Source organism: Sapajus apella, unplaced genomic scaffold, assembly GCF_009761245.1.
Source record: "Sapajus apella isolate SASKATOON/1434 unplaced genomic scaffold, GSC_monkey_1.0 scaffold76, whole genome shotgun sequence".
Taxonomy (NCBI): domain Eukaryota; kingdom Metazoa; phylum Chordata; class Mammalia; order Primates; family Cebidae; genus Sapajus; species Sapajus apella.
In genome coordinates this window covers 9,508,831-9,533,517 of record NW_022437016.1, presented here as the reverse complement: position 1 = coordinate 9,533,517, position 24,687 = coordinate 9,508,831, and the positions used below count along the sequence as shown (strand labels likewise).

At 53.6% G+C, this 24,687-nt stretch overlaps 1 protein-coding gene across 2 annotated transcripts in view; it reads right to left on the bottom strand.

Moving 5' to 3' along the window:
• The window catches only part of NEK6 (NIMA related kinase 6), a 92,348-nt gene extending 67,974 nt beyond the window's left edge, over window positions 1-24,374 (bottom strand). Inside the window, exon 1 of one of the 2 annotated variants that reach the window (XM_032251565.1) lies at window positions 24,217-24,374. The gene's annotated coding sequence lies outside the window, so the exon portion shown is untranslated. Of the gene's footprint in view, window positions 1-23,945; window positions 24,011-24,216 lie in introns of those variants that run through there. The other variant, XM_032251567.1, reaches the window with a different exon arrangement.
• Between the last annotated feature and the right edge of the window lie 313 nt (window positions 24,375-24,687).

Here is a 24,687-nt window from a genome sequence, read left to right as displayed (position 1 = left end):
ACAGAGAAAGTAGCTATGCCAAGGCAGGCCTTCATTTTCTGATTTCACCGTGGGTCTGTGGAGGACTTCACACAGCCCTAGGCCTGGCCTGGGTCTGGGATTTGGGAACCAGTGGACTCAGGCCACTGTGCTAGGTGACTTTTTCAATCCTGGCTGAGAAGATGTGTGGCCGGCATCCTCCACTCTCCTACAAGTACAAAAAGGGGGGCTCCCTCTCAGAAATGTGACCAGTGTATTCCAAAAAGTGTAAGGGTAATCCTAGTGAACCCCCTCTGAGTACTGAGCGATCTTCCAGTCTGAGGGAGAAGGCCCCCAAGCCAGTCCACGAGGCAGCCCCGTGGTGAAGAAGAAAACAGTTGAAAAGTGGGAGAGGCAGCAGGAAAGCTCTGACCCTTCTCAAGAATAACAAAGCAGGCCGGGTTGGGTGGCTCACACCTGTAAACCCAGGGCTTAGTGAGGCTGAGGTGGGTGGGTCACCTGAGGTCAGGAGTTCGAGACCACCCTGGCCAACATGGCGAAACCCCATCTCTACAAAAAATATAAAAATTAGCTGGCTGTGGTGGCAGGTGCCTGTAATACCAGCTACTCAGGAGGCTGAGGTGGGAGGACCACTTGAGCCCAGGAAGCCAAGGCTGTAGTGTGCCGAGATCATGCCACTGCACTCCAGCCTGGGCAACAGAGCAAGACCCTGTCTCAAAAAAAAGAAAAAAAGCAACAAAAGCAAAGCATGAAATTATGCACAATGTGCAGACGTGAAGGCTGAGGACCCCAGCTCTCTGCAGGGTCCCTTAGAAACCCACGCCTGGCCACAGAGTGAGGGGCCAGATGCCTGGTGCTCCAGGAACAACTTTCCAAACGTGTGGCCCTGGAGGCCTGATGACCCAATGGACACTGGTCACCTCGTGCCCAGAGAACATCACACCTATGTCTGCCCCACAGTACCCAATGCCAGGACAGCAGCCTGGGGAAACATTCGCATGAGCGTGAGGAATGTTTCTTCTCCAGCAAGTCCAGGCGCTGCTGCCATCTCGGAGGGATACCGTGTCCCGGAGTGCTCGGCCGGACAGTCTCGGCGTGAGCGGCAAGCCTCACTTGGATGATAAGGTCCGATGCCGTAGCCTTCCAGGGCCTGATTTCAACTCCCCTCCCTCCTGTTCTGCACGCCCAGGCTGGGGGCAGGGTGGGCCCCAGTTCTCAGGAAGCCAGGAAACACACTCTTTTCTGGGCTAAATGCCCAGATTCCTTGAGCAGTCACAGGACACACTTTTTCTGAGCCGATCCAAAGCCACAAGTGTGGACTGGAAGTTTCTTTGGGTGGCGTGAACCTGCAGGGACACAGGCACACCTAGAATTCCAGGCTCAAAGCTGGTCAGTGAATGAGGCCCCAGCTGACTCTTGTCAGGCAGGGGCTCCAATCCTGCCCTGGCAGTGTGATCGAGGGACGGGGACGGGCCTGCCCTCTGCAGGCCTCCATCCCCTTTTTGAGAAAATCCGGTTAACACATTGTGCCATGATTTGCCAAGTATTTCTTGAGAAGCTCATGAAGCCATGCACCATCTGAGGGGCTGGGGACACAGGAGTGGGCAAGGGAGAGAAGGCCTTCCCCTCCCACAGGCTTTGCGTGGTCAGGAGGCAGGCACAGACAGTGAAGAGACATGGTGATTTCAGACAGCGATACGTGCCTTGAGGGAACGGCAGCCGGGAGTGACTGGGTGGTGCCAGTAAGGGACGGGCTTCAGGGGCCGTCGGATCAGATCATGCAGCAAATTCCTTGGCACATAATCAGCACTCAGCAGATAAAGGAGTTCTCCTGTCCTCCCACTGCACAGGTGGGGCAAGCGAAGTCAGAAAGAGAAAGGCTGGGCGGGGCGCGGTGGCTCACACCTGTAATCCTAGCACTTTGGGAGGCCGAGGCGGGTGGATCATGAGGTCAAGAAATCGAGACCATTCTGGTCAACATGGTGAAACCCCGTCTCTACTAAAAATACAAAAAATTAGCTGGGCATGGTGGCGCGTGCCTGTAACCCCAGCTACTCAGGAGGCTGAGGCAGGAGAATTGCCTGAACCCAGGAGGCGGAGGTTGCGGTGAGCTGGGATCGCGCCATTGCACTCCAGCCTGGGTAACAAGAGCGAAACTCCGTCTCAAAAAAAGAAAGAGAAAGGCTGGGCAGGGCGTGGTGGCTCACACCTGTAATCCCAGCACTTTGGGAGGCTGAGGTGGGTGGACTGCTTGAAGTCAGGACTTTGAGACCAGCTTGGCCAACATGGTGAAACCCTGTCTCTACTAAAAATACAAAAATCAGCCAGGTGTGGTGGTGTGCACCTGTAGTCCCAGCTACTCGGGAGGCTGAGGCAGGAGAATCGCTTGAACCCAGGGGGCAGAGGTTGCAGTAAGCCAAGATGATGACATTGCACTCTTGCCTGGGTGACAGAGCAAGATTCCATCTCAAAAAAAAAGAAAAGAAAAGAAAAGAAAAGGGGAAAAGAAAAAGCTGGAGCGGGCAGCATGGGGTCTGGGCTGGTAATCCAGCTCCACATTTCCCAGGGGTTCAAGGGGAGCTCCCTGCCCTGCTTGCTCCCATAAAGACCCCCCTGCTCTTTTTGGTGGGAAAGCAATGTCTCTGTTATCACAGCCCAGGCTATCCCACCAAGACGGGTTGAAGCCACCCATCCCTGACCTGTCCCAGCAGGTGAGTGTCCTCTACAGGTCAGGCCAGCATCAAAACATGGGACACTCCAACTATTTGCTGGGAAACTTCGCCCGAATTGATAGGCTCTCTAAGCCTCACTTTTGTGATCAGAAAACCACGAAGGAGATCTACTTCAAATGAGATTGTGCAGGCAAAATGCTCTGGCACACAGGAGGTCCAAGATAGTGCCTGATCCCCTCACCCTGGTCCTCCCTGTTCCTCCCCAGCACTGAAGCAGGGGCTGGGGCGGGTGCTCCAGGTGAGGGGAACACTCAAGGGAGTGGGGAGTCAGATGTGGCATGAAGCCTTCTTTGCTGGGCATCTTAGCCAAGACCCTCAGCCTCTCTGAGTCTCAGTCTCCCCAGCTGTAAAATGTGTCAAACAACACACATGAAGTCATCCAGCCGGTATCCGACACATGCGTCTCCCCACCCTCATGCACTCATTCAACCTAAAAATATTCCGACTGAATCCCACGTGGGTCCTACAGTGGACCAGGGGTGGGGGTGTCTGGCTAAGCCCCTTGTCGGTGGGCAGAACCTAGTCTCCTCTAGAATCCCCCTGCAGCTACCTGGATCTGCGAAGGAGTGAGGGCAGGGCTTGTGGGCTAGCCTGGGCTCACCTTCCTGAGCAATCTCTCCTCCCTGAAAAATGACCCCCGGACAGACCCTGGGAATGGTCCTCCTCACTGCCTGTGACACTCCTGGTCACCTAGGGGGAACCTACAACCTCAGCCCAGGCCCCCAATGCATACAAAGTGCCACAGACATAAACAGTCACACATCACTTAGCAACGGAGACACTCTCTGAGAAATGCATCATTAGGAGATTTTGTCACTGTGCGAACATCTTGGACTTATACAAACCCAGACGGTCTCACCTCCCCCACACCTAGGCTCCTGGCTACACTCCTGTACTGCACGGTCCTGCACTGGGTACTGCAGGCGACAGTAATGAAATGGTCAGTATCTGTGTGTCTAAACACGAAAAAGGTGCAGTAAAAAGATGGCATTATAATCTGATGGGACCAATGTCATATACTCGGTCTGCTGTTGACCAAAGTGTCCTTATGCAGTGGTGCTTAACTGTATTAAAACGATTCCCATGGCTTCACCTCGGACTTCTCCAGACCCAAATAAACAAATGCATGCAGGGAGAATGGGAATCAGTCACAGGGACAACACGACGCACTCCCGACAGCACATGGGGATCAGGGCTCTTGCGGATTCACGAGGCAGCCTGGAAATCGGGGATACAGATGAATTCCGCGCCCGTCGACCTGCCTGGACGGGGCCTGCGGGTACGCTCCCCTGAAAGCGGGCCTCTCTTGTCCCCGGGAATCAAAATCGCTTCTTGACTGGGAAGAGAATAAATGACGTGCAGAAATCGGGATTTACGGATGACAACACTCTTTCCCCTCCCCAGGCAGTGCTGGGAGCTTCATAGATTGTATCATTTATTCTCACGTCATCGCTGGGGATGACGTGAGAATAAATGATACAACCTGTGAAGTCGGCAGGCATCGTCCTGGTTTTTCACAGGAAACCTGTGAGAGGCTGAGGGTGCCGAGGTGAGAGCCCCCCACCACCCTGACACCCAGCAGGAATGGGTGGGAGCGGATGGTGAGACAGGAGAAAGAGCTGAGGATTCTTTGTTTTTGAGATGGAGCCTCACTCTGTTGCCCAGGCTGGAGTGCAATGGCGCGATCTCGGCTCACTACAACCTCCGCCTCCCAGGTTCAAGTGATTCTCCTGCCTCAGCCTCCTAAGTAGCTGGGATTATAGGCACACACCATGATACCCAGCTAATTTTTGTATTTTTAGTAGAGATGAGGTTTCACCATGTTGGCCAGGCTGGTTTAGAACTCCTGGCCTCAAGCAGTCCTCCGCCTGCCTTAGCCTCCCACAGTACTCAAATTACAGGCGTGAGCCACGGCGCCCAACCAAGCTAAGTATTCTTTTTGGGTGGAACTGCGGCCTCAGGTAGCTGAGAGGCTCTGAGAATGTGCTCAGTGGCATCAACACCTGGAAATATATTAAAACACTTAGGAAATATATTCCTAAGCCCCCATCTGGCCACAATCTCCCCTTTCTTATCCACCTCCAAGTCTCCCACGTCGCCATCCTTCCTGAGCTTCACACCTAAGACCCCCTGACCCATCATGTCCAAGCCCAGGTAACATCTCTCCACCATGTCAGCTCCGTGGAGCCACCTGCAGGGTCCTACGACTGCTGTTTCCCACTTCTGCAGCCAGCTCACGCAGCGTCCCCACACTCTAACTGCAGACCTTCGCCACCTGGCCAACTCCTACCGATCCTTGAAGGTATCAGCTCACATGCTTCCTGGGGAGATCAATCTGGGTTCAAACCCCTGCTGTGTGACCTTGGGTAAGTGCTTTATCTCTCTGAGCTGTGGGTGACGTTTAAAGAGAAGAGTAGCTAATGACAGCTCATGTACACCCAGAAGGGTGCTCTGATGAACAAGTGACATTAGCAGGAGGAGGAATTATTGTTTAAAAAGCTAATGGTAATTTACATATCAATAACAACATACTGGTAGGACTGGCATGTGTAGAGGAGGTGCTCTGAAGATTCAGGCTCAAGCACTGGCCCGTCTACACACACTCCAGCCACACATGGACGACCTCTGCCCCGGCCACTGCCTGCGCTGAGTGTACGGGGATTCAACAGTCCCCCCGATGTGCCACAGGGGCTCACTGTTGCTTCGTGATTTTTCTTTTTCTGCTCTTGCTCTTAGGCTGACCCTATGGCTTCTGCGGGCCTCGGCCTCACCCCACCCCCACACCAAATCCTGGTACGGAGGGCCAGGGTCAGAGGAGAGTCGGGGCAAAGAGCACACTGGCCTCCCTGACTGGTGAGGACACTGAGACCAGGGCCCCAACGCACCCTTGTCCCAGTTGCCCATCTGGAAATCATTCCTGAGATCCTGGAGCCACTGAAGCTTCTGGGGAGCATTTTTTCTGGCTCGTAGCCCTGAATTCTTCACTCCCTGATGCAGAGGTCTCCAGGTAGCAGCTCAGGCTGGGGACACCAGGTGCCCGTGCTGTCCAGCTGCTCCCCACTTCTTCCCACTCTCCCCAGGACAGCCCCATCCCCCTCACCTCTTCTGAAGTGCACAGTACCCTCCCAACCCCCCAGCCTCCGTGGGCCACCCTCTGCTTCAGCGTAGCCACTCCCCTGCTGAAAACCTTTCCAAACGCCCACCTCCCACAGGATCAAACCCAACTGTCCTTTAAAGGATCGCCGTAGCAGGCACAACGGGTGTGTGAGTCACAGAGCAGGTTCCATCTGTCCCACTGACCTATCTGTCCCCAAAAAAGGCCTGGGCTTTGGACACAGCATGGAAGTCTCAGCATCTCAGCTGTCCCTGTGGCCACAAGGCCTGAGGAACAAACAAAGGATGCACTGCTCCCTCCCTTCTTACCCTCACCAAGGCCTTCGCCAGGCCAGGCCCTGGGCTGAGCGCTGGGACCACAGAGGAAAGTGGGCCTGTCCCAGGCCTGGAGGGGATCCTGGGACAGGGGACTGGCTGTCAGTGGGCCTCACAGGGTGGGGTGCCTTGCTGGGGAAGATGCAGAGGAGGCTGTGGGGGAACCAAGCATGGGTTCCTAAGCAGTGTGCTGAGGTCAGTGGCGACTCTCCAGAGGCAGTGATGTTGGAGAAGTGAGAAGGAAAGCATTACAGACCCAGCAAGCCTGGAGCTCCGCCCAGCAAAGGACAGGGCCCGGCAGGCAGCGCAGGCAGCTGGAGTTGACAGTTCTGAATGCTGACCCTGTCAACCATGGGTTCTGGGTTCGAGGACCATCATCAACCAGGTCACCCCTCTATAGTGCTCGGAGTGATGAGGAAACCGAGGTTCAGGTAGGTGAAGTCATGGCTCAAAGACACCCAGCAAGTTAGTGACATGGAAGAAAAAAGGCTCTGGTTTAAACAAGAGGACACCTAGGTCTCATCCCTGGAAGTTTAAAAATATGTTTTTAAAAGCATTCACTGTCGGAATCCAGCTGTTGGCTCCTTGGGGGCTGCAGAGCCTTCGACAATCCTTCCTCCTGTTCTGTGTGGAATTCCCACTGTGTGCTGTGCACAGTCATACGCTCCCGGAGTTTACTGGGATGAAGTGTGGTGAGGCACACAATGAGCTAATCATAACTAAGCAGGGCTGGTGCCCCTGGGGTCTCTGCTCGGGTTAAGAATTGTACTAAGTTAGGTCTGGTCCTTTTCACACCCATCTCTTCACTCCTGTGCACACAGCAGACATTGCTAATCAATGCCAGTCTCCAAAGCCTTCTCAACATGACATCTCAGGCAGCCCCTATCAATCTATCAGAGCCAGCACTGGAGAGGACAATAATTGCTAGCTCTGCTGCAAATGGACATGCAGAATGGCAAGCACAGTCAGCTCCCCACCTTCCTCCCTCATTCTCAGGGTCCCAGACCCATGAAATTCTATCAGATGTCCAGGTGGAATACATTATATTCAGCATTATCCTTGAGCAGCGTTCTGGTATGAAAGCAAAAGCCCTCCGGATGTCTGCTCACTTTCCTGGGGAACTGGGGGGTGATGCTGGGACAGGCACCCAGATTGAGTCCTCACTCTGTTGCTTCCTGGAGCCTTACGGAGGGGCACTGCTGGTTCTCCAGGAAAATGGACAGACTGAGGTTCCAAGCTCAGAGCTACTGCTGAGGAGCTGTGTGACTCAAAGCAAGTGTCTAGACTCTGTGGGTCCCTGCTGTTTCCTCTAAAAATGAGGACATGGCTGGGTGCAGAGGCTCATGCCTGTAACCCCAGCACTTTGGGAGGCTGAGGTGGGTGGATCACCTGAGGTCAGGAGTTTGAGACGAGCCTGGCAAACATGGTGAAACCCCATTTCTACTAAAAAAACAAAAAACTAGCTGGGCATCGTGGCAGGCGCCTATAATCCCAGCTACTCAGAAGGCTTAGGCAGGAGAACCGCTTGAACCTGGAAGGCAGAGGTTGCAGTGAGCTGAGATTGCGCCATTACACTCCAGCTTGGACAGCAAGGGCAAAACTTCCTCTTAAAAAAAAAAAAAAAAAAGAGGACAAAGATACCCACTCCCCAAATTTTGGCCAGTGCAGTGCCAGGCATCTGTGAGCAGCCCATAAATGCTAGGTCCCTCCTTCCCTTCTTCTGAACTCAAGGGGCTGTGGTACACAGGTGCCAAGCCCAGTTCACATCTGCCACTGGGGCTATCACATGCCCTGCCACAGGGAGGCTCACAGGGGACATGAGCAGGAAGCAGACTGGATGGGACCTGTGGCCCCTGTCCCCCATGGTCAAGAATCTTTACCACCCAGGAAGGCATCCATTTGCACGCATTTTCTCTCCCTCTCTTTTTTCTTTCCCTTCCCCTCTAAGCAAAACAGTCTGGTGGCGAATCCTGCTTCTGTCCCCAAGGCAGTTCCAAAGGGCCCATCTCGTCCCGCAGAAGTGATGGCAGTAATTCCATTAATGGGAAGCAAGATGAATGGTACCCTGTGCCCAAAGTGTATGAGGCAAGACAGAATGGGGGGGCCCTGGGGGAAAGGAAAGTGTTGCTGGAATTCACCCTCCGTTGGGGCCTTATTAGGTCTTGAAAGAGCCGCCGCACTCGCTAAAACCTGCTTTTGCCAGCAGAAGCCTCATTTTACAAATATACAACAACAAAAAAAACCGTAAATGGGAAGAAAGCCCTGAAGACTATGCTCTCCTGCTGCAGTGAGGCAGCGAGTGCCGCTCAGAACTGGAGTCTTTAGCCTCCTCAACTCCCACTTGAAATAAATGGGCCTAAATGCCAGCTCACCATTTTGTGAATACGGAGCACGGCTGTTTCTTTGCCGTTTAAGGACTGCTTGCCAATGGTGGGATGGGACAGCTTTGGAAACATTTTCTTATAAAAGGCTTGCCTGTTCCAGATGCTATAAAACCCCATCGCCCTGGCTGTCGGTCCCAGGAAGGGTCGATACAGGTCCCTCTGCTGCCACAGACACACGTGCCGAGACCTCCCGCTGTCATTTCTTAGGTCTTCTCCAGCCCTGAGAATTGATGGCATTTTGCAGGGAATTTCGCTGTGGAATGGGTGTCCATTTCCACAAATATGCAAAGGTTCTGCCCCCTCCCCTGTTCGGGATCAAGCTCTGAACTGTCCTTTAGGCCTCAGTTTATCCAAATGCAGGATGTCAGGGAGGCCCACGCTAGTCTGGAGACCACCATGAATGATGGCAGACAGAGCAGGTGGATGTGGAGTAAGGCCACCCAGTGCTGTGACACCTTGGCAAGCCACACAGCCTCTCTGAGCCTCCGCTTCCTCATCCATTACATCAACCTAACCCCGCACACCTCATAGCCCTGGAGCAAGGAGTCAACGCAATCCTGGCTCACGCAGAAATGGTCATTTTTCAGGAGAATGTTAGCACCGACAGTCTGTCTCTGTTCCTCTCTGCGGAGCCCTCCTGCAGCACCCAGCACAGCCCTGACACGTAGTAGGTGTTCACTGAGAGTCTACTGCTTTGAGCAGAACTTGTGGTTTTTCTGCTGCCAAGAATTTTTTAAAAATCCATTCACACCAGGGCAGAGTGGTTCTGAGAGTGTAGTCTGGAAGCCAAGGGCCTGGGTTCAAATCCTGACTTGGCAGTGGGCACACTGTGCGCTCTTGGGCAATAAGGCAGCCTCACTCAGCCTCCCTTTCCTCGTCTGTAAAATGAATTAATAGAATCTGCCTCTCAAGGTCACCGGGAGAAGTCGGTGTGATCACAGGTGACCAGTGCCTAGCCCAGGTGGGTCCCCACGACCACTAGCTTTAGGCGGGAGTAGTTGTGAGTTTTAGGAGAGCCTGGAGAAAACACTCATATTCCACCTGGAAAAACTGATTTCTCAATGACACCTTGAAGCAAAGCCAAGCCCAATGAGGCCTTCCCAGGACCCTGAGAGTGCTGGGACCTCACCCAAAAGGCAGCATGTTAAATCCCCAGGGATTGCCCTTTAATGGAAGAAAGAGATTGAAGGAACTCCATTCCTTGTGGCAGCCATGGGCCACCATGCTGTCCCAGCTATCTCTCCCCAGCGCTGCCTGGCCAGGAACCCTGCACCCTAACACCAGCCCCTTGAGGCAGAGACTACATGACTGGGGCTCATTACTGTATCTCAACAGAGCACGTGGCAGAAGCGATGCATTCCTCAGGGAGCGTAGCTCTGGGCTCAGAGCCCGCCAACACACCCTGGCCTGGGGAAGTGCTCCCTAGCGTCACAGGTGCCACCAGTCTCACCCCACACATGTCGTTTACCACCAACACAATGACAGTGGCTGATGATCAAATGCCTCTTCCGGGAGTGGGGTGGAACTGAGGACTATACACCCTTAACACAATGGATTATGAAAACTGCCCCAGAGACAGGAACTGCTATCACCCCTTGCTCCACAAATGAGAAAACGGAGCCTTGAGTGGGAGGTGACAAGCCCAGAGACATGGTGAGCACAAGGTGGGTGTGACTCAAGGCCAGGTGTGCCTAACTCTGCCTCTGCCACCTGTCTCTCCAGGTAAAAGTACAGCCACAGAGCTGGCTGGGCCTGGCAGGAGAAAAGTTGGGGCCGTGGCCCTGAGATCTGCTCCCTCCAAGAACAAAGGTGACTGCTTAGGGGTAGGGGCAGACAGGCAGCGCTGAGGTCTGGCTTGGGTCCTGCCCCCACGCACATGCAGCACACAGTGGGGGCAGGAGGTCCAGCCGGGCAGGGACCCCAGCCAGCCAGTGTGCCTGGGACTCACATGCAAAGAGCACTAACTTTGGGGCTAGCCAGGCCTGGGTTCAAATCTCAGTTTCCAAACTGTGTGGCTTATGGCTTCGGAATGACAGCTTCATTCTCTGAGCCTCAGTTCACTTCATCTAAAAAATGAGATCAGCTCAAAGTTGTCATGAGGATGAATGAAGGCAAAACACGGAAAGCACTTGGCCAGGTCTCTGGTGCACAGCAGGTACTAAGTACCTTCACCTAAGCCTCCCTGTCCATGTTTTCAGAATAACCAGACATCACTCCCTGTGGCTGCTAAGCCTCCCCATTTTGGGGCTGGGAACAGCACAGTAGTTGGTGGAATCCAAGCTCCTCGCCCTCTCTGATCTCTGGGCACCACGTGCTTGGCACTGGTCCCGAGTGAGCAGGTTGGCAACCACGTCACTTGATTTCTGACCCTTGTCACTCAAGGAGCAGAAGTCAGAGGCCATGGGTTTGTTAGTGCAATAATCTCTGGCAATGATGTGAGAGATTAGGTCAGGGAGGGCTGAACATGGTGTGTCTTTAGCACCAGAGGCTCAGGATGAGGAGGGACAGCCCCTGGCTGGCCGACTAACTTGCTGGGCTTGCAGTCTGCAGACAGTACTTAACACAGAACTTTCCCTTCAAATCAGATCTGGACCCATCCCCATGGAGAGAACCAATAAAGGACCCTTGCTCTGTGTGAAATGTGTGTGTGGGTGCTACTGCCCCTCCAATCAGGCTGGCTTCATGTCCAGGTGACCTGGCCCTGCCCTGAGAAGGGAGCCTCAAACGTGGAGCCTCATGCTGCACATCCACTGTCCTGAAATGCTTCATGTTATCTTTGAATTTGTGTTAAGTGGAGTCTGGTGGAATAATAGAGCACGTGCTGGCGACATGGAGACTCTGCTGCCTCCCCAAGACGGGTACTCAGCTGCCTGCTCCCCAGCTAGCAACCTTTGCCACCTGCGGCAGGGGCCTCAGGTGCAGGCGGGTGGGTCGGGGGCAGGTGCACCCACACCTGTGAGGTCTGCACTTGCCCTGAAAGTATCCTGTGCCCTGGGAGTGAGACATTAAATAGCAAACAAAAAACATCATGACAGATGGAGAGAGAGATTGCGAAGGAAAGGGAAATACTTTTTTCTTGTTTTTTTACTCTCTTTGAACAATGGAATCTGCATTTTCATTTTGCATTGGGCACTGCAAATTTTGCAGCTGGCCCTGCGTTCCATTTCCATGACCTTCTGACCCATCCCCTCCCACTCTGAGGACCTGGGGACACCCCTAGGCTTCTGCAGAAGACACTACTAGGTCTAAGACCATTGCTTCCCAAGAGGCTTCTTGGACACACAGCCCCCGGCCTGCAGGTTTTGTGGCTTGAACTTCTATGATTGGCTGTTTATTGCTGTCTCGTGTGCCAGGCCCTGCACCAGGTGCTGATGATGTCTGATCAGCCTTTCGAGGCCTCTACACTGGAGGGGCTCCAGGACACAGAGCAGTAACGCAACAGGCAGGGCCAATGGCAGAAGATGCAGGAGGACGGCGCACTGGGGGGGATGGAGCACTGGGGGGAATGGAGCACTGGGGGGAATGGAGCACTGGGGGGAACGGAGCACTGGGGGGGGACGGAGCACGTGGGGGACGGAGCACTGGGGGGAATGGAGTACTTGGGAGGATGAGCACGCATGGGGATAGCACTGGGGGGACAGAGCACTGAGGGGACAGAGCACTGAGGGTGATGGAGCATTTGGGGGATGGAGCACTCGGGGGATGGAGCACTCGGTGGTATGCCCCACAGACAGCATGGGGGTGTAGAAGGAACGGCCACTGCAGCTGGCACATTCCAGGTGGCTCCCAAAGGCAGGGATGCTATGGTCAGCTCTAGGAGACTCCTCTGCAAAAGGGGGACACCTTGACTTAACTGGCTGGACTGTCAGACACTGAAAGAGCTGTCATTCAATTCCTCCCAGGGCACTACAGGGAGACGAAGGGGCTGAGGCAAAGGCTCAGGGGCCACAAGACACTTGGATGGGGGACAGTCTGTAGTAAACTCCCTTAACGACTACAAAACCAACAAAGAGGCTCAAGAACCACAATTCCTGAGCACCTACTATGCGCCAGGCACCAGGCTGCAGTGGCCCTTCCACACCACTCCATGCCCCTCACCCCGGGCTACTCATTCCTGTGCCTTTCAACCCCATCCAACATTCTACAGACATCACCTTCCTTTCCTGTGATTTAGAAAGTCCACCGAGGTGGGCAGATAGATCACTTGAGGTCAGGAGTCTGAGACCAGCCTGGCCAACATAGTGAAACCCCGTCTCTACTGAAAATACACAAAAAAATAATAATTAGCTGGGTGTGGTGGCAAGCACCTGTAATCCCAGCTGCTTGGGAGGCTGAGGCAGGAGAATCGCTTGAACCGAGGACGTAGAGATTTTAGTAAGCCGAGATCGTGCCACTGCACTCCAGCCTGGGTGACAAGAATGAAACTGTCTCAAAAAAAGAAAAAAAAAAGAAGGAAAGAAAAGAAAAGAAAATCCAGTTAGTACTGAGCAAGGGGTCACCCAGGCAGGGGTGGTGGGTTTTCAGAGATGACTTAGAGCAGCACAGCACGGGGACGGGGGTCAGCCTGGATCCGCTCCTGGGCCACTCATTGGCTGGGGGTCTGAGATAGACCACTGACTTGCCCTGGGCCTCAGTTTCCCATCTGTAACTTGGGTTAAGAGCCCCACCCCCCTGGGGATGCTGTGATGAGTCAATGACATAATATCAGGGAAGGGAATGGCACTCGGCGAGTGCTCAATAAATGTCAGCCACGGTTTTTGTCATAAAACCCCAAAACATCACATCAGAAACCCAGGCGTCCTATGACACTTCTCAGGATGGCAGGAATCTGCTCCTTCCTTTCCCGCATCTGCAGAGACTCTGCTCTGAGCCTCCTCTCTCCCCCATTGTTATGTCGCATCAGTCCATAAATATTTAAACAACATGTCATCAGATTATTATAACATATGATCTATAGCACTGATGTGCTGCAATTCTGTGCATTCGGGCTTCATTTTCAGAATATCGAGACATAAAATATTTATGTATTTAGCCAACCACGCGATCTCACATTCTGTCTCAAAATGCTGGGTGGTGGCAAGACGCTGAACTGAGACACAACGTGTGAAGGGGATGCCTTGTTCTCACGTCGGTTCCTGGGGCATCTGGATTGTTTCTGGTTCATTCTGGGGATGTCACCACGTGGCCTGTGAACAGTGGCTGAGTGGGTACATCACAGCAAGCAGAGGGAGGGCCGGGACCAAAGACCCCATCAAAACACCACAGGTGTCCAAACCACTAGGGACTGTGCCATTTGCATTTCTGCATCTCCACGGGTCCATACATAGTAGGTGGTCGTTAAATGTCCACTGGAAAATGAATGCATTCACCTGTGGCACACAGCACACCCTATGGGCTGGCACGTAGTAGGGACTCAGTCATATTTGTTATGTTTCATCCTACCCCAGTGCCCAGCACCAGGCCAGGTACCTCAGCAAACAGTGCTGGATGAATGGTAATTGAAGGAATAAATGTGTGATCTGATAAACCACTTAATTAGCTAATAAATTAATGAGAGATAATGACTCCCTCTCTGCTGGTCCAAACTACACTGTGTAAGACCCTTCTCTTGAGAAATAAAGGCTCTACAGTAACCTGGACTGGGCAGGAAAAGGGTTTTTTCCAGGTAATTAAATATCTCAATTGCTAACATTAGCACATCACAGTGACCATATGTCCTGAAATTTTCAGGACTGTGTAACTTCAAAGATGCCACCCCATAAGCCATTTGAGCATCCACCGACTTCGCACACCAGACAGCATCTTCCAAAGTGCCTCTCCTGTCCCCGAATGGCACTAAAATCTACAGATCACTGCCCATTTGGGAGTTTGGAAAGTGGAGCCATGATGTGTCTCACCCACAGGGATCAATGTCTGAAGACACAGAACACCATGAAGGTCTGTGAGAGTGAAAGGTGTTTGCTCAGAGTACAAGTACTTTCTCTGCATGTTTCTCCAGGAAGATGGGGCAGGGACCGCCTCTGATTTCTGTGTGTTTCCCCAGGGGCCAAGAAGGGATGTGGTGCTCAGCCGTTCCTTGCTGAATGGCACCATGAAACCTGGTCACGGAGCTTCCTCATTTCAGGATTCCAGTGCCCAGCCCAGGGGCAGCCCAGCACCCAGTGTGCCCAGCACCCCTTGGAGAAAACCACAGAATATTTCCCAAATGCCACGCTGTCACCACCAGGCTGACTCCAAGAGCAGGCGGCTCCCACACTTGTCCCAGCCTCTGCACAGACAAAAACCCAGTCCTCATTTCCTCTTGGGTTAGCTAAGGAGGCTGGCATTTAAAACAAACACAAAAGGCCACTACATTCCCGGGGGAGATGAACAAAGGAAATGTACACATACTGACTCAGTCGGGCATGCCGGGCCCACTCGAGGTCCTGGTATAACTGAATCCAGGCGGACTCGACCAGACCTGCCAAACCCAGGGGCGGGCTCCCTCTCCTCTGTTCCCTTCTGTGTGCCATGTGGTGCCCAGTGATCCTGCCATCTGGGCACCCACCCTGGTGGCCTGCCAAGGCCACATCAGCTACAGAATCTTTTCTCTTTCAATGCTGGGCTTCCTGCTTTCTAGGACGGGATGGAATCTGAGGTCCTGCTCACTTGCCGAAAAGCCATGTCTGCGCTCAGCCTTTCCTCAAAGAAACTCCCAAAAGGCATGCCCTCTAAACAAAGTAAGTGTGTGCTTGGTAGAAAATGCAGCTTTAAGACACAGCGCTCACCCATTCCATGCCCTCCTACACAGACATGTGGGAGCTGCCTCTGCAGGAAGGGGGCATAGGAAGGAAACCCTGTAACTCTGGGAGGTAGAGCCCTTCTGGGCTTAGGTTCCTCCTCATTGTAATAATTCGAGGATGAGTGTTTCTCTAAGAAACCTCTTTTCCCAGGGAAGGGCCAGCTTGGCTCGACTCAGCCCTGCGCAGCCCACTGAAGGGAGTGAGGAGCGTTTGCTGATAGATTCGTTCACTCCATATCAACATTCTCCAAGGACCCTGCTGCATGCCCACTGAAAACTTCCCATTCACTCCATTAACTGAGCTCCTCCTACATGCCAGGCACAATGCTGGGCATGGGGAATACCACTGTGGTCCACAGGCCAAGTCCCACCCCCTCCTAGAGCGCATGTTCAGTCTGGGAGGCAGGTTACCACTATGACGGATGCTCAGGGGCCCTGGGATGGCACCTGGGTACATGCTGTTCCTTCCAGCTGCCTGGGGGTCCTCACCTAGGCCCTGACCTGGGCAGCTCACAGCCCACATCCCAGCCACTTCTGGAGGGCAGCCTCTGTCCTCCAATTTTCTGCTCAGACCCCCATGCTGTGGGTGTCCTCACAGCACTTACACTGATGTTCATCAAGCATCACAGACCCTGGGCTCTCTGGGTCTGTTTCCTCATCTGTGAAATGGGCATAATGGTACTCACATCACAGCATCACTGGGAGGATGAAGTGAGTTCCCGCAGGTTAAGGGTTAGATTAGAACGGGACGCATGGCAAGTGCCTGGTAAGGCAATCTACCGACGAGAGCAAAGGCCAAGGAAGCAGGAGGCAGTTTCACAGCCCCAGCTCTCGCCCCCCAGCCCCACACGCCTCTCCATCCTGGGGTCTACCTGCCCTTCACCCCAGCCCTCTCAGGCCTCCGACAAACCCCATCTCTCCCTCCTGGTGGATTCAGACACCCCTCACTGCTAGCTCTCCTACTTCCCAGGAGAGTGCATCCCAAAAGATGCCACCTACAAATCGATCATGAGTACCTAAGAAGGGGTCGTAACAGCCTCTGTCCCCACCAGGTGATAACAGGCCAACGGATGGGGCCGTTAGCGTCTTTGTGCCAGCTCCCAGCACAATGCCTGACCCAGGACTTGCGTCCTGACATGTATCTTGAATGAATGAGAAAACGGATGTGCCACACGCCAGCCAGCACGAGCATCTCTGCTTAGCAGCATAGAGTCCACTCAGCCCATAGGACGGTGAATGGTCTGTGTTTGCATCAGAACTTTTCACCGCCGGCCCAGGCATCACAACCAGAGCCTTGGCCTGAAAGTCAGGACAGCGATCTGATTAGGCGACAGAGCGGCAGGCTGCATGTGGGACCGGGGACAGGCTGCATGTGGGACCGGGGGCAGGTTGTGAGGCCTCTCTGGGTCTCGGTGTCCCTATCTGTAAAAGGAGAGGCTTTCATGCTTTTTTTTTTAAAGCAAGAGAAATTTTTCTGTTTAACATTTTTTCTTCCATAAATTTAACCATTTTAAAGCAAACTGTTCAATGGGATTTATTACAATCACAATGTTGTGCAAACACCACCTTCATCCGGTTCCAAAACATCTGTGTCACCCCAATAAAACCCCGTGCCCCTTACGCAGTTGCTCCCCAGTCTCCCTCCCCACAGGCCCTGGTAACCACCAATCTGCTTTCGGTCTCTACGGATTTCTCTATTGTGGATATTTCATGTATCTTAAAATGACTCCTATGCAAAACCTCCTCATGTAAAACAGGCAACAGGAAGGCAGGCTTTCCCCCTTCCCCTCCAGGAGCTCATGTTCCTCATCCTTATGGCCTTTCGGGGAAAGCTCTGATGCCAGGCCCCATTCTTTGCAGATTCTTTTTTTTTTTTTTTTTGAGAGGAAGTCTCGCTCTGTTGCCCAGGCTGGAGTGCAGCGACACACTCTCAGCTCACTGCAGCCTCCGTCTCCCAGGTGCAAGTGATTCTCATGCCTCAGCTTCCCTAGTAGCTGGGGTTAAAAGCGCCCATCACCACACCCAGCTAATTTTTTGTATTTTTGGTAGAGACGGGGTTTCATCATGTTGGCCAGGCTGGTCTTGACCTCCTGACCTTGTGACCCGTCCGCCTTGGCCTCCCAAAGCGCTGGGATTACAGGCATGAGCCACCACGCCCATCCTGGTCTTTGTGATTTTTAAATTACCGTTTTCATCATATGGTACAACCTCTTAGCGGAATTCTAATCCTAAAGCTGAATTTCTAAGGGGGATCACCCCCAAGGGTGCCTGAGAGTGCAGGGGCTGGTGCCTGGTGTTACTGGCCCATTTTCTGGATGAGGGAGTAGAGGCTGGGCCCCTGTGAAGCCCTCCTGGCATGAGGTGACTGCAGAGGAGTGGACCTCTAGAGCCTGGTGACACCTCCTCCTGCCACACAGACTACAGCAGGGTCTACGGTGTGACGAGCTGGCCTAGAAGCCACCCTGGAGGGATGGCCACTTCCCGATGACAAGGATCTCTCCACTGGCTCAGGAAAACAAGCCAATTTAAGGGAACCCCAAATGGCTTTGGAGGGGTGCACAAAACGTGCAGGACTCGCTCAGGCCTCACCACACCAACCTTCCCAGGAGGCCCGCCGGGGGGAGTGGCCTGCTCACATCTGTCCCACGGCCAGGCCGGTGACAGCCGCTCCTGTCAGCACAGTCCTCTGCGGGGCCAACGCTGTGTAAATAATTAACAAAACATCTGCCTTGCTTCATAACACACCGTGGCTGACACAGCTCTCGGGGCCTTCAGAGACCCTCCAACACCACACCGAGGACTATGGCCTCGCCTTGTGGGGGCAGATGGGGATGAGAGAAGATACTGACAGGCAAACATTTTCCTGAGGCACCATAGGGCCACCCAGGTGCTTAAATCCTGCCTCTTTGCAAACTGCGCTATCTCCTTCCCTTCCATTTTGGTAGCCATGATCCTAGAAAGGGGCTCCAGTGGAATCCAGAGGGGTCCCCGGCACCCCCTTCCGGCCTTGTTTAGGGCCTCAATGCAGGGGCACTGGAGGCACTCTGGGCCATGGGCCAAGGGTCCCGGCTGTCTGACCCTGGGTGGGTCCTTGATCATTAAAGACTTTCCGTGTCTCTCACGCAATCTTGGGGAATGAGCATCAAGTGCTGACCAGGTGCTGCCCTTATGCTGAGCATCTGAAATGCATGATTTCACTCAGTTCCTCCCTCAAACCTTCTGAGGTCATAATATTGTCCCTGTTTTCCAGATGAGGACACTGAGGCACAGGGCAGGGGACGAAATGCACATTAGAGACAGGTCTGGGACTCCAGTCTCACTCCCGCCATTGGGTGCCCAGGCTTGGGCTTTCTATGTGGTTATGGGGGAGTGCCTCGCTCTCTCTGAGCCTCAGGTTCCATTGTGTGAAACAGGTGGCTGGAGAGTGTCCTTCTGACTCCACAAGTCCACAATAAATAACCCAGTGCTCGTCTCAACCCCAGTGGGTGTATACGAAGCTCTCTGGATTGGGAGCCCAGTGAATTCCTCATCAGCAGCTTGGATTCACTAGAGCTGAAGGTCACATGCATCTAACCCTTTGCAGGTGTCTTCCCAACAAGCCCAAGTTTCAAAGACGTCGAGGACAAGGAACAAGTGAGGGCAGCAGGCATTAGAGAGGGGGGCCTGTGGACTGATTCCCATTCTGCCACTTACCTGCAGGAAGAACGCACCTCTGGGCTGGGCGTGGTGGCTCACGCCTGTAATCCCAGCACTGTGGGAGGCCGAGGTAGGTGGATCACTTGAGGTCTCAAGTTCGAGACCAGCTCGACCAACATGGAGGAAACCCCATCTCTACTAAAAATACAAAATTAGCTGGGCGTTGTTGTGGTCGCCTGTAATCCCAGCTACTCAGGAGGCTGAGGCAGGAGAATTGCTTGAACCTGGGAGGTGGAGGTTGCAGTGAGCCGAGATCACCCTATTACACACCAGCCTGGGCAACATGAGCAAAACTCTGTCTCAAAAAAAAACAAAAACAAAAACAATACACTTCTAGAACATGGAGACGTTCCCCTTAAAGGGATCTCTGTTCACCCAGGTCAACATGACCCGCCCGACAAACCCCAGCCTAATTCTGAAGCGAGAGGGTTAAACAATTTGGGGAAAATGCAGGCACTGCAGGCTCTGAGTGGCAAATTCCCTCCCCCTTCCCCCGTCCAAATTCCTTCACACTCTATGGAATTCCCACATAAAGCCCCTTTTTTCTTTTCTATGAGGTCACCATCATGCAGATGTCTAAGAGAAAGAAAGAACAGCTCCGTGCAGATCCAGGCCATTGCAGCTGAATGCATTTCACATCCCGGCCACCCATCATTCAATTCCCATGCCCGCCCCCCAACCCCCATCACAGTCGCCCAGCCACAGCTACAGACACGGAGGCCGGTCAGGTCTGGTGGGTGCCATGATCTCACCCTTGCTGGAGACCAAGAAGGCCTGGCCAGAAGACCCGTGCCTTTGCCACCAGACCACCCGAGACGTCATCTGTGGAAACATCCAGAATTGAGACAATGGCGCAGCCGCGTACGTGGATCTGTTTCACCACAAGCAAGTCCTGTTAGAGACAGATAATCAGAATGCTAGCTCACACTCCACGTTCAAGTTCCCAAAGTTAACGTCACAGGAAATTACACCACCAATTGATTGGCCCCAACATCGGCTCCTCTGTCTGGAAGGCAAGTCTGAGAGGGCCTTTGGTTTAGTTCAGCTTTGGCCAAAGGAAAAGACCAACTCAGGCAAGAATGGGTGAAAGTGCTGGCCTGATTTTTTTTTCTCTTTAAACTAACATTTTCCCCAAAAGTTATCTTGCCATTACCCAAGAGTCATAAGTGAGCCAAATACCAAAAAGCGACTGAGAACTTCAACAGTGCCTGTTCATTTCAAACTCAACTTACGGACAGCCAGGGGTGCCCCGGCCATCCTAGACCACTCCTTACTCCAAGAGCACTCCTGCTCCCCAGAATTCCACGTTCCATAGAAAGTTCCATGGCATGTGCACACCACTTCCTAAGAATGATGTCAGCAAAAAAAAAAAAAAAGATTAAAATGTGGAAACAAGGACTATTTTTACCTCCCCAAATCACAGGCCAGACGGGAGAAAAATCCATCAATGCCAGAAATGTGGCTGAGCCTTCGCACAAGATCTATTATTTCACACCTTAAATTAACGCATCTCAAAGCAATTTGCAAATGTTCGTCAATTTGCGGAACATACACGGAAGGGAGAGAAATACCTTTTCCTTTCAATACCAAGGGACGCTGGCAGGGGGCACAGCACGGCCCAAACCACACAGGTCCCCACACACAACATCCCTTTTGAGCACATGCAGTAGAAACCGTGACTGAAATGGAAATGAACAGGGAAAAGAGGCAGTCCTGGGACTTAAATGACAAGCGACAAGAAGCCTACCTAGATCACACTGTCAGATATTTAGGACTGTGAGTCAGGCCCGTGAAGGTGACATTGGGGGTCAGAATGCTGCACTCTTCCTGCGAGCAGTGTCCCCTCCTCATCCCCGCACAAGTCTATCAGTGCTTACCCGTATTTAATCTTGGATGATTCACCAGGGCCCTCCACTTGCCAACCTCCAACCCCCTTACTTGGTCTAGCCTGAGAAGAGGAAGGAAATATTCTTCTCTTTTTGACAATTGTTTTGACACTTCCCTTATGAAACGTATCTGTGGCACCAAAAGAAAAAATAAGAACTGCAGCCCTTTCTCTCCGGTAGCTCTGGCCCTGGGCAAGGAAGGCCAGAAGTGCGTTCTGGAAGACCTCTCCCAGGTCCGGGGCAACCCCGCTCTGCAGGAATTTAGCCTGTCTTAACCTACTTGGCTTTGCAGCATGCAATAGGAACAAAGCAGGACAAAGGCAGCCAAATGTGATTTAAGGTGAAGAACTCTGGAATCAGAGACATGGGTTCGAATTCCAACTCTGCCATTTGCTGGTTTCTGACCCTGCCCAAGTTACTTAACCTCGCTCTCTGTAAGATCAGGAAAATGACACTGAACCTCAACACAGGGCCAGGCACCCAGCCTACAACGCCCGCTACCCTCCTAGAGCAGTGGGGAGACCAGGCCTCTGCTCAGACAAGCCTGGGTTCAAATCCAGCTCTGCTGCGTATTAGCACATGACCTGTGGTGCATTCTCTCATCTCTCCGTGCCCCAGTTTCCTCATCTGTAAATGGGCATCATGACAGTTCCCATCTCAATGCTGGCAGGTGGACTGGGTGAAATACAGCACCAGACCTAGCACATAATATATCCTCAATAAATGGGGACATGACTGGACATGGTGGCTCACGCCTGTAATCCCAGCACTTTGGGAGGCCGAGGCGGGTGGATCACCTGAGGTCAGGAGTTAGAGATTGGCCTGGCCAACATGGTGAAACCTCATCTCTACTAAAATACAAAAATTATCAGGGGCACTCCTGTAATCCCAGCTACTCAGGAGGCTGAGGCAGGAGGACTGCTTCAACTCAGGAGGCAGAGGGTGCAGTGAGCAAAGACTGTTCCACTGCACTCCAGCCTGGGCAACAGAGTGAGACTCTGTCTCAAAAAACATATAAATAAATAAGAACAAATGGGGACCATTTGTCGTGGTGCTACTTTAATGAAGTTATGCAAGTCATGTCTCCGAACCTCGGTTTTCTCATTTGCGAAATGGAGATAATAACCCCCATCTATGGTGAGATTAAAATGAATGGATGTGTGTTAAAGTACTCAGCACTAGGTCGGCACACCTTAGCCAGTCAAATATCATATCCATATCCGTATCATATCATATTCCAGGTGCAATGGAAAGAGGAAAGGCTGAGAGGTTGGTCAGGTGACTTAGGATTCTGCCCCCACTTCCTCTCAGCTGCCCCAGGACACAGGCTTGACCCCTGTGTGCCTCAGTTTCCTTGTGCACAAAACCAAATGCCATTTTCTGTCGCAGAAGGCCACTGGGAGAGTCACACTCCCCAGAACAGCTCCCAGCACACAGCCTCTTCTGCTTGGTAAACAGGAATTTCCTCCCCTTTCCCCTCCTCTGCCCTTGTTCAAACCCACCAGAAATGCCACCTGGTAAAGCCAGGCACTCCATTTCTGGAAACCCAAACAGCTCTAAATCCAGACCAACCTGGGTCTGAGGCCTTCAGTCTGAGACTTTATTTTGTGGAGATAGAAAGTACTTTTTAGTCATTTCCGAAGCAGACGGGACGGCAGAGGCTGACAAACCACAGGGACCATTTTAAATCCTGGGCCTTTTCTTCTGGGAAGTTAGGCAAGAACCTTCCCAAATGTTTGCCCGTCAGGCTCTCTGCCAGGGAGTGACTCATTCCACGGCTCCCCACAGGCATATTTTATTTGGGGGTGGGGGACGCAGGGAGGGCTTGGCCTTGATGGGGGAAGGAGAGGGGGCATTTCCAGCAAACCCAGAAAGTGGTTTTTTGTTTTTTTGTTTTTTTCTCATTTTCAGGACAAAAAGAAAAAGAATATGGGTCTTTTTCGCTTCCTTCCAGGTTTTGTTTGCTAAAAGAAGACGTCCGAAGTTCACTCAGTAAACTCAAACTCACTGAGTCTGGGGCAGGCGCTTCCAGCCGGCTCTGCATCCCTTTCAATGAAATTCTTCTACCATTAAGGACGCGGTTTTTAAACGTGCCTCCAAGACCCGCCTGCACTTACTGTACACCAAACTAAGACGACATTTTCCCCCCAAGAAGGCAAACTGAATTTTCAAAAGCCAGAGCAACTAGGGAGTTCTAGAGTTTCTAAAGTTTGCCTTAAAGCAATTATGACTTTCAGCTGCAAAGATTTTCAACAGTTGGAGAGCGCGCACACACACAAAAGCCTGTCAGTCAAAATTACAAGGACAGACCTTGGAAGCTGGTGTCCCAAGCCCGCTGCGATCAATGTATGACTGTCCGATTCCCTCTTGGAGCCTAGGCGAGGTATAAATAAATCAGAGGATCCATCTACTTAGCAGGGCAGGCAGAGAGGCCCCCACATACACAGATAAGTCTGGGGTCAGCCCCCCAGGCCTGGCTGTAGAGAGAACCAAGAACAAAGGCAGGGGAGCCGCAAGGGTATTTAGGAAAACTGAACACACGTCTTCGGGTGCCAGGCCGAGGGGCCCCCCAAAGGCCTCGCTGGCCCAGCTTGTGTGTGTAGGGAGCGTCCTGCCAGTGACCTGGCTCTGAAGCCTCCGCCTCTGTCAGGCCCAGTCAGGCTGAGCCTGTCCTCCCGGCCCCTGGTTCACCAGATCAGGCCCAGCCCCGACCCCCAGCCCACGCCAGGCCGCTTCTCTCTCCATGGGCTCCCTGGCTTGGGGGCCATCATTGTGCAAAGGCCTGGTGGGCGCAAAGGGGGCCCCTCAACCTCAGTAATAAACAGCTCGCACAGTCCTGCACACTCGTTACACTCACACCCACACAGGCACACTTTCGCCCTCCTAGGCTCACGCATGTGCGTGCACACAAATCACTTTGGAATGCACACACGTGCACATACACACTCCCTGAGACCCGCACGGACTCCCTGCGGCGGCTGGCACACTCCTCGGCCCGTCGCCCCCACTCGGGAAGTGGGTTGTAGGGAGCCATGCCCGCGTCCCCGCACGCACTCACCCCAACAACGCCACCAGAGACTCCGGGGTGCACAAGCACACCCGCCGGCGACGCGCACACCCCGGGACACGCGGACACGCCGCCCCCGCCCGGCAGCCGACAGGCTCAGCCCCTGGCGGCCACACGCGCGCCCGCCTCCCGCTCTCCCCTCGGAGCCCCGGGCGCGCGCCCGCTCACAGCCCGGCTGGGGGTGACGGCCCCGCCGCCCGTTCCCCGCCGCATCCCGGCCCTCGGGGCCCCACCGGCCCGACCCCGGCCCCAGGCCACTCACCAGTGCGCGGGCGGACTCGGCTGCCGCGGGGGGACCGGCGCGCGGGCCCGCGGGCGGCCGGAGCGGTGCGTCCCGCAAGAGTTGGCGGCGCTGCGGCCGCACGCCCGTCTGCTCGGTTCTGCCGCTGCCGCCGCCAGCGCGGGCTCGCGCGCGCGCGCCCGCCCCTCCCCGCCCCGGGGCCGCGCCGCCCCCTGCGCTCGTGCGCGCTGCCGCCACGCAGGCTTGAGTGGCTGGGGGCCCCCAGCGGCGTCCTTTCTGGGCCTGGACCCCTCGACTCCTCCAAGTCCTGCGGACGGCAAGCGATCCGCTCGGCCAAGGACCCCCTTTCCCATTTTAGAGATGGGAAGACTGAGGCCCAGACTCACAGGGCGCAGGCCGGCGTCTCCCCGTCTTCCCGGGCTCCAGACTTAGGATGAGGGTCTGCAGTCAGCCGACCCCGGGACTCCTCCCGTGCATCATCGGATCCCCCAT